This window comes from Schistocerca americana, chromosome 4, assembly GCF_021461395.2.
Source record: "Schistocerca americana isolate TAMUIC-IGC-003095 chromosome 4, iqSchAmer2.1, whole genome shotgun sequence".
Taxonomy (NCBI): Eukaryota; Metazoa; Arthropoda; class Insecta; order Orthoptera; family Acrididae; genus Schistocerca; species Schistocerca americana.
The window spans coordinates 128,698,414-128,707,604 of NC_060122.1; the positions used below are offsets into that span (position 1 = coordinate 128,698,414).

Here is a 9,191-nt window from a genome sequence, read left to right on the forward strand (position 1 = left end):
CTAGTAAGAACTAAAACTTTCTCTGATCACTAAGAAATGTCACAAGCGGAAACGCAGATGATGGCTTTGCAGCAAATGCAGAATAAGTCGTTGGCTGCGAAGGAAGCACATGATAAAGCAATTTGACTGTGTACCTATTAAATATAACAGGAAGAACCTGTAAAAATATTTTTACATTTTTGATATATCTCGATACTGTTAGTGTTTTCATACACAAGTATGAAACAGAATAGATGAAAATATTCAAAGTGATAATGTGTTAAGTAGACTGGTTGGGACCCCACCCAGTGATAGTGCCTATAAAGATTCATGTTGTTACTATTTCAAAAAAATTTTACATGTCAACGATTTTCACATGCTTAAAAATGTGGGTGACAAAAGTCTTATGTTTCGCATGATCCTACCGTCTTTTTTTCTTTCTGTTGTTTGCAAACTGCTGGCATGCAATACCCGTGTAAGGGTGTGTCTCAAAGGAATGATGCGAAATCAGATCTCGTAATACTTGGAGCTGGTGTGCCTTCCACTGTGTGTTACTAGTAGTAACGATTGATTAGTCATGACTGCGCGGAATGTGCTGCACACTGATCTTTGTACTGTGGGCTGCATGAGGTATCATGTTTAACAAATCCATGTGGGCTGCTTGACACTGCGAGACTTCATTTCTTTACAAAGCAGATTACCCCCCAACCCCTCTGACTGCAGTGAATGCCTCAAGTTAAACACTACAACATAAAGTGTGTTCACGTCTGGATATTGAAGATTCTTTGTTAAGTATTTACGTACAAATATTTATTTGCTTATCTGAAGTGTGGGCTACAATTTTATCGCTGCCCCCATAAATCTTCTTTTTTCATGTAGGACGGGCGTTTCATAGGACGTGGAGGACGCATAAATTGGCCAGCCCGTTCTCCTGATCTTACACCTCTGGACTTCTTTCTGTGGGGTACGTTAAAGGAGAATGTGTACCGTGATGTGACTACAACCCCAGAGGATATGAAAAACGTATTGTGGCAGCCTGCGGCGACATTACACCAGATGTACTGCGGCGTGTACGACATCCATTACGCCAGAGATTGCAATTGTGTGCAGCAAATGATGGCCACCACATTGAACATCTATTGGCCTGACATGTCGGAACACTCTCTATTCCACTCCGTAATTGAAAACGGAAACCACATGTGTACGTGTACCTCACCCCTCATGGTAATGTACATGTGCGTCAGTGAAAAAGACCAATAAAAAGGTGTTAGAACGTGGACGTAATGTGCCGTTCCAGTCTCTTCTGTACGTAAGGTCCATCACCGTTCCCTTTGGATCCCTACGTAATTCGGTGCTCTCCGATACACACGATCGAACAGCGGAGGAGTGGTACCCAAGCGTCAAATTTAGGTTACAATATCTCCGGATGTAATTAACACTTTACAATGCAACAAACGGCACTGATTACGTATTTGTTTATATGTTCAGATGTGCTAACAAAACTAACGGGGTTCCATTTAAAAAAACGTAGGTTTGTGTTAAAAAGCATACTTTCGTGAATTTTTTTATGGTTTGTATTAACCAATTACACTAGCCCCTCTCCTCACGTTCGGTCTGTGGAATCGATTCGTCAGTATTTGATGTGGTTTACGAAACATATCCAGCGGTAACGTTAGGTGACTCACCCTGTATATAACAGCATCAAATTCACCATCGGATATTAAAGGGGAAAGAGCATAAACCTGTTAGATATAAAAATAGGTAATCTCAGCCATAAATTTGGGATATTTCATGAACCATAGACAAGTGACTACAACATACATTACTCGTCATGTTACTTACTAGTGCATGAGACAGCGTATTTGCTCACTATAATAGATTGTGTGCCCAGAATTCCCCTTATGAAACAAAATGTGATACAATTAAAACTGTAGCCTTAAATAATAACTGCAATCAAATATGATCCATATGACATACAGAAGTAAATTAGGGCCAAATGTGCAAATGAAAATGAGGAAATAATATTAGTGAAAGTAGAAACAAAGAAGAGAGGAAAATTTGATACGTTACCATATCTGCGAAATATGCAAAAAAGTGACACATTTGACAATTTTGATTAAAATTAGTTTCTGCACAAAGAATAATGTAGTAATGAAGGTCATGAACAAAACAGAGAATCCTCAGATATACAATTAAGCAGACATACGCAAAATTAAGTGCAGTGACTGTGATTTGTTCTATGTCTGTCAATCAGGGTGAAAACTTACTACAGGGTATAAACAACATATAAACAAATGTGAATGCAACCTCTTCAGATTTAGTATGTATCTTCGATAAAATCAACACTCTACAGTGAATACAACCACTAATCTTTCCATTCTTCACACAGCCAAAGGAGTATGAGTATTTTAGTGGAATTTGCACAAATTTGCCAAAAACTACAAAACAATTAACAAACAGAACTCAGAAACATAAACTACATTGATAACTGCAACTAAAACAGAAATAAAGAATTCAGGATCAAATTCTATCTTAAATTTTACGTGTGGTGTAAATGGATTTTCATCAGAGATAAAAAAATTTACGGAAAATCATATTTAACAAATAGACCAATAATGTAACAACCATGTTCAAATATAATGAAAAAAAGTACATCACGTTTGAAAAATAGCGTTTACGATCTTATTTTGTTAGTGAAAAATTTTAATATAATTATTACACATATATATGTATATTCAACAGACAACTGATATGGGAAAAACGGTGTATCTTCACAAACGAGAATTTTACTACCTCTCGAAATATTTCTTTTCTTTTTTTGTTATCAGTTTTCTGACTGGTTTGATGCAGCCCGCCACGAATTCCTTTCCTGTGCCAACCTCTGCATCTCAGAACAGCACTTGCAACCTATGTCCTCAATTATTTGCTGGATGTATTCCAATCTCTGTCTTTGTCTGTAGTTTTTGCTCTCTATATCTCCTCCTAGTACCATGGAAGTTATTCCCTCATGTCTTAACAAATGTTCTATCACCCTGTCCCTTCTTCTTATCAGTGATTTCCACATATTCCGTTCCTCTTCGATTCTGCGTAGAACGCCCTCATTCCTTACCTTACCAGTTCACCTAATTTTGAACATTGGCTTCGATTCTCTTCCGTTCCGGTTTTCCCACGGTCCATGTTTCACTACCATGCAATAGTGTGCTACAGACATACGTTCTCAGATATTTCTTCCTCAAATTAAGGCCTATGTTTGATACTAGTAGACTTCTCTTGGTCAGGGATGCAATTTTTTCATTGCTAGTCTGCTTTTGATGTTCACGTTGCTCCATCCGTCATCGGTTATTTTCTGCCTAGGTAGCTGAATTCCTTAACTTCATCTACTTCGTGAACATCACTCCTGATTTTAAGTTTCTCGCTGTTCTCGTTTCTGCTACTTCTCATTACTTTCGTCTTTCTTCGATTTACTCTCAATCCACATTCTGTACTCATCTGAGTGTTCATTCCCTTCAGCAGATCATGTAATTTTTCTTCACTTTCACTCAGGATAGCAATGTCATCAGCAAATCGTATCATTGATGTCCTTTCACCTTGAATTTTAATTCCAAATCCTGAACCTTTCTTTTATTTCCATCTTTCGTTCTTCGATGTATAGATTGATCAGTTAGGGCGATAGGCTACATCCCTGTCTTACACCGTTTTTAATTCGAAACTTCGTTCTTGGTCTCTGCTCTTATTGTTCCCTCTTGGCTCTTGTGCCTCGTGATGACTGGGTATTGTGTGATGTCCTTAGGTTGGTTAGGTTTAAGTAGTTCTAAGTTCTAGGGGCCTGATGACCATAGATGTTAAGTACCATAGTGCTAAGAGCCATTTGAACCATTTTTGGCTCTTGTACAAATTGTATATGACCCGCCTACCCCAATAGCATATCCCTATTTTTCTCCGAATTTCTAACATCTTGCACCATTTTATGTTGTCGAAGTCATTTTCCAGGTCGACAAATCCTATGAACGTGTCTTGATTTTTCTTAAGTCTTGCTTCCATTATCAACCGCAACGTCAGAACTGCCTCTCTCGTGACTTTACCATTTCTAAGCCTAACTGATAGTCTTTTAGCACATCCTAAATTTTCTTTTCCATTCTTCGGTATGTTATTCTTGTCAGCAGCTAGGATGCATGAGCTATTATGCTGATTGATAATTCTCGTACACTTAAGCTCTTGCAGTCTTCGGAACATTACCCACCAATATTAATATAGTTATCCCCAGCGTTAATCAGTTTTTTTAACCTGATGCAAAGAGGTCTTTGTTTGTTGCTTGAGTCTGTTGCCCCACATTCTTTGACCTCCTAGTTGTTGCTGATTTTTTTCCGTGGAAAGCCTCCTTGAGGGGACCAAACGAACGAAAATCCGAAAGGGTCAGGTCTGTAGGGAGGATGAGGTAGTGTCACTCAACCCACTTTCTTCCGTCAGCTTTTCAATGAGTGCGCGAACTATGTCATGTAACAAAAGATGAGTCGTTGGGCATCCCAAAAGACAATCATCATGGCCTTTCCTCGACCATTTGAACAAAAGACACCCCAACATCGCCATGGAATCATAGAGTGATGGTCAGCTCCCATTCCTCAGTGTCCTGGTAAAGAGAAAGGCAGACGGCACCTTAGGCCACAGTGTGTACAGGAAACCAACACACACTGACTTATATCTACAGACTTACAGATGCCATCACCCAGCAAGGAGTGCTGAGAACACTCGTACACCGAGCCAAAACACTCTCTGACGCAGACAGCCTGACAGCGGAGTTAGAACATCTACAAAGAATGTTCACAGACAACAGATACTCCACCAGGGACATCCGCAAAGCGCTCCATCCCACCAGACGACCTGAGGCAACAGGAGAGGAGCAGGAAGAAGATAACAGAAAAGTAGCCTTTCTACCGTACTCTGGGCCTATATCTGCCAAGATCAGCAGAATCTTGAATAAACACAGTATCAAGAGTGTGTTCTGCCCACCTAACAAGACAACGGTGCTCCTTGGGACTGTCAAGGATGATTTGGGCTTAAGGAAACCTGGTGTCTACCACATACCATGAGAATGTGGGATGTCTTACATTGGTCAAACTACCAGAACAGTTGAAATAAGGTGTAATGAACATTAGAGACATACTAGGCTAGGAGAGGTAACTAAATCTGCAATAGCAGAACATTGTCTGGACCTTGAGCACACCATGGATTATGGCAAAACCAGGATCCTGGCTCAGATCCCCCGATTCTGGGCTAGCGTCATTAATGAATCAATTTAAATCAAGACGGCGGAGAACTTTATCAACCGGGAAGCAGGATATCAACTGAGTACTGCGTGGAATCCTCCTTTGGAACTACTACAGAAGCAACGGAAGAAAGTTCCCACCTCCAGGAATAACCTACAGACGTCCAGGAGCGTAAGTGGCGGAACAGAACGTCATACGCGATACAGGCGGCAGCAAGCTCCTTGGAGGATGGCCATCATGATATGCAGCTCCAACAGCAGCCGGACGCCGCAGGACGCGCACCTCACAGGCGCATACCGGGTTCAGAAGGCCAGGAGAATGGCTCGGCCACGAGAGGAACTCGCCGCGGTCGCGGACAGCATAAGGAACTTCATCAGAGCCATGGTAGTGCTAGGATCGCGCCTATCGGGTGCGGACCCATTAGGGAACGCCTTGGGATGACCGTTACCTCAGAAGAGCGGCAACGGGCGCAGACAGAAGATGAAGCGCCTATAGACCGCCAGAAATGACCACAGTGGGCGCGGACGGCATAGACTAGAGCGCCACACCCCGCCCAGGCATAAATTTGGGACAAGGTCAGCTCGTCAACCAGTCTCAGGGAACACCTGATGAAGATGCCGAGCTACGACGTCGAAATATCGTGTTGGGAAGACGCGGACCACCGGCAGTACACCCGATTCTACGAGATAGTTCAAACATTATTACTGTTTACGTTCAAATTAAGTAATTTATGTAACAAAAACGCCTTTTTTACACATTACAGTTTCATATCCAGCGCAACCGTCCAGAAATTTAAAAGATGTAAATGGAATGATAATAAAAAAATATAGCCACCTGAACAGAGGTATATTTTTGTTCCATTGAGATTCATAACTTTACTAACGTATCATGCTATTTATTAGTTCGAAGAACGTTCCAGTACAACCTCTTGAAAAATTTATAATCTTAAGAACGCCTATGTGCTCAATAGTACCTGACCTCCTTTGATACTCGCACTGATATTGCACCGGTTTTGCGTGGGTAACGTCAAATGTTGTGGAGCTCAGGACCGTGCAGTTAGAAGGAGGTATCCACACTGCCTAAAAAAATAGAAACACTAAGAAAGAGTTGTGCGACATAAACGAAGGCTGGCAGGCATGTTTCTACATCTGGAAGATGATGTCTATTCAGATTTGCGCTAGTCACATAAGTGTCGTTAGTAGTACCAGTATGAACATGATTAGCTGGTTCTCCTTAAATATACCAGGCAATGGTCGTGAGCTTCAGTTACCTTTAACATTGGACGGGGTGAGTTGAAGTTAATCAAGAATGCCTTTAAGGCATCAAAGACGCCATTTTCTACACCTCACTGAGTTTCAACGAGGTCGTGTAATAGGGCTACGAGAAGCTGGATGTTGCTTTTGCGATACTGCAGAAACACTTGGCGCCAATGTAGCCACTGTACATGGTAGCTGGCAGCGGTGGACACAAGAATGTACTGTTGCAAGAACACTGGGCTCTGGATGGCCACGTGTCACTACCGAGAAGGAAGACCATCATGTTCGGCGTATGTCTCTGGCGCATCGTACTGCATCTGCAGCAGTCATTCGAGCGATAGTTGGCACCATAGTGATACACCCAGTTATTTCCAGAATGAGATTTTCACTCTGCAGCGGAGTGTGCGCTGATATGAAACTTCCTGGCAGATTAAAACTGTGTGCCGGACCGAGACTCGAACTCGGGACCTTTGCCTTTCGAGGGCAAGTGCTCAACCAACTGAGCTACCCAAGCACGACTCATGCCCCGCCCTCACTCCATTCTTCCAGGAGTGCTAGTTCTGCAAGGTTCGAAGAAGAGCTTCTGTAAAGTTTGAAAGGTAGGAGACGAGGAACTCGCAGAAATAAAGCTGTGAGGACGGGGCGTGAGTCGTGCTTGGGTAGCTCTGTTGGTAGAGCACTTGCCCGCGAAAGGCAAAGGTCCCGAGTTCGAGTCTCGGTCCGGCACACCGTTTTAATCCGCCAGGAAGTTTCACCCGGTTGTTACAAATTGATTACTTCAAGGACAGCTCCGAGCCAGACGTCCTACAACGGGCATTCCACTCAACGCAAACCACTGCCGTATGCGACTTCAATGGTATCCAGCGAGAGCACATTGGAGGGGAAGGTGGAGGTCTGTTCTGTTTTCCGATTAAAACCGGTTTTGACTCAGTGCCGGTGTTGGCCATGTGTTGGTTAGAAGGAGGCCAGTTAGGCTTCTGCACTCAACCTGTCTGCAGCCTAGACACAATGAAACTACACCTGCGTTCCGTATGACACCAGGACGACTCTCGTGGGTGTACTACTCACCTGACAGCAAAATCGTACTCCAATCTGGTGGTTCGACCTGTGTGCTGTCATTCATCAACAGACTTCCAGAGGTCGTTTTCCAACAGGATAACTCTCACCCACATACCGCTGTTGTAGTCCAAAATGCTCTACAGTATGTCAACATGTTGCCTTGACCTGCTCGATCACCACATCTGTCTCCAAACGAGCACATATGGGACTTCATCAGGCAACAACTAAACAACTATACTGTCATCCACAAGCATCATTAACCGTCTATGTGTTGACCGATTAACCGCAACAGACATGGAACTCCATCCCACAAACTGACATCTGGCACGTGAACAATACAATGCATCCACATTTGCATGCTTGCATTCAACATTCAGGTGGTTACACCGGTTATTAAAGTACCAGCATTTCACATTTACAGTGGCTTATCTGGCATCTAGATTAACCTGCGATCTTGCCATGTTAAGCACCTCACATGTTACGTGGATAAATGTAATCCCGAAATTTCATTAATCTACTGGGTGATCAAAAAGTCAGTATAAATTTGAAAACTGAATAAATCACGGAATAATGTAGATAGAGAGGTACAAATTGACACACATGCTTGGAATGACATGGCGTGTTACTATAACTAAAAAACTACAAAAGTTCAAAAAATGTCCGACAGATGGCGCTTCATCTGATCAGAATAGCAATAATTAGCATAACAAAGTAAGACAAAGCAAAGATGATGTTCTTTACACGAAATGCTCAATATGTCCACGATCATTTCTCAACAATAGCTGTAGTCGAGGAATAATGTTGTGAACAACACTGTAAATCATGTCCGGAGTTAAAGTGAGGCATTGGTGTCGGATGTTGTCTTTCAGCATCCTTAGAGATGTCAGTTGATCACGATACACTTGCGACTTCAGGTAACCCCAAAGCCAATAATCGCACGGACTGAGGTCCGGGGACCTGGGCGGCGAAGCATGACGAAAGTGGCGGCCGAGAAGACGATCATCACCAGACGACGCTCACAAGAGATCATTCACGCGTCGAGCAATATGGGGTGGAGCGCCATTCTGCATAAACATCGTACGTTCCAGCAGGTGTTTATCAGCCAGGCTGGGGATGATGCGATTCTGTAACATATCGGCGTACGTCTCACCCGTCACGGTAGCAGTTACAAAACCAGAATCACGCATTTACGCGAAGCTATGGTAGATGTGGTAAATCCAACCTATACCGTGGCTTTATCGTCGTGCAATTGAGTTTCTACGACAGTTCTAGGATTTTCACTGGCCCAAATTCTGAGGTTGTGGGCGTTGACAGACTCTCGGAACGTGAAATGAGCTTCATCGGTCCACAACACCTTACTCAACCAATCATCATCTTCCGCCATCTTTTGAAACGCCCATAGCCCAAATGCCCTCCGCTTCACTAAATCGCCAGTTAACAGTTCATGATGCCGATGGATTTTGTATGGATAGCATCGTAGAGTACGCCTAAGAGCCAACCAAACAGCAGTGTATGGAATGCCGGTGCGGCGTGCGTCTGCACGAGCGCGGACTTCCCCGTGCATAGACGAACCCGCTACAGTCTCCATTTCTTCCTGAACTGCCTCAGCAGCAATCGCCTTGTGCTCGGTCGG

The 9,191-nt window shown here is 43.1% G+C and overlaps 1 non-coding gene across 1 annotated transcript; it reads right to left on the bottom strand.

Annotated features, from left to right (window-relative positions):
- Nucleotides 1-6,939: 6,939 nt before the first annotated feature.
- Trnas-cga lies at nucleotides 6,940-7,014 on the bottom strand. The gene has a single exon. It is a non-coding gene; the product is annotated as a tRNA-Ser (tRNA).
- Between the last annotated feature and the right edge of the window lie 2,177 nt (nucleotides 7,015-9,191).